Below are 1,517 nucleotides of genomic sequence, written 5' to 3'. Positions count from 1 at the left end.
TATTATTTAATTTGAGTATTGAATCGAACGTGTTTCCCGACAAATTTAAGGAAACAGTTATCACTCCTGTGCCCAAGAAAGAGTCTGGATGTGTGGAAGATCATAGACCCGTGGCAAACTTGAACGCATTCGCGAAACTGTTCGAAGCACTCTTATACAATACTTTATCAGGGGTGGTCTTTTCTCATGTCGATCATATACAGCATGGTTTTGTAGAAAAGCGTTCAACTGTCTCCAATCTCTCCGAATTTTCTGAATATGTTTGCAGTACTCTACAGGAAGGTCATCAAACGGACGTTCTCCTAACCGATGTCCAAAAAGGATTCGATCAAATCTCTCATCTGTCGATTTTAAACAAGTTATACAATGTAGGTTTTTCGTCTTCGATTAACTTTTTCCTCTCGTACCTTCATAACAGGAAACTACTTGTAAAATACCTAAATGAGTCCTCAGATCCCATATTACCTACGTCGGGTATTGCACAAGGGTCGAAGCTCAGCAGTTTACTGTTTATTCTGACCTATGGAGACGTCTGCAAATACATTAGCAAGAACTCTAAGATCCTTTTATACGCAGACGACCTAAAAATCTTCAGAAAAATCACAAAAATTGAGGACTGCCACGAGCTACAAAATGATTTGGACAATGTTAGGGAGAGACTACACCTAATAGGGTTAACTTTCCACCCCTTGAAATCTAAAAAGCTCACCATCTCTAGAAACAGCCCCAACATTAATTTTTCCTATAAAATGGGAGATATAGATATAGAGCAAGTGAACTCCCATAAGGATTTGGGAATAATCCTCGATAACGAGTTCAAATTTAAAATACATCGCGAAGATATGATCAAGCGGGCTTATAGAAAAATGGGTCTAATCATCAGGTTCGGGAAACACGTTCAAGACATTGATGTTCTAAGAACTTTGTTCTTGTCACTGGTTAGGTCCACTGTGGAGTATGGATCAGTCATCTGGGATCCTAGCTCTCAAGAGGAATCAAAACTAATCGAGGATCTACAAGCAACTTTTGTGAGATACTTATTTAAAAAAGTCAATGGATTTTATCCTAAATATCCACAAGCTATCTCATACAAAACTCTAATTGAAATGCTTGATATAAACACACTAGAAATGAGACGTAATCTTGATCTTTTAATGATGCTCTATAAACTCTTAAACAACCAACTTTATTGTCCTCCATTACTTGATAAAATTAGATTTAAAATTAACAATCCGTCCTTAAGAGATAGAACGAGTGAAATTTTTGAGATTCCACACCCAAAATATACCAAATTGCACGAGGCCCCGATCATTAGAGCAATGAGCCTATGTAACATGCTCCACATGGACCTTACCAGCTTTTCCCTGTCAAGGGATTTATTTAGGATGGAATGTTTGGGGCTGCTTTCCTGAGAGCATCTCCTCTTGGGGGAGCGGTCTTGGACGTTTCATCTTGAGGACACAAAACTGAATTTAATCCCATGTAGGTAGTTTTAATTTTACTTTTTACTTCTTTTT

Source organism: Diaphorina citri, unplaced genomic scaffold (genome assembly GCF_000475195.1).
Source record: "Diaphorina citri unplaced genomic scaffold, Diaci psyllid genome assembly version 1.1 scaffold4750, whole genome shotgun sequence".
In the NCBI taxonomy this organism is placed as follows: domain Eukaryota; kingdom Metazoa; phylum Arthropoda; class Insecta; order Hemiptera; family Psyllidae; genus Diaphorina; species Diaphorina citri.
Note: the sequence above shows the minus strand (reverse complement) of the source record.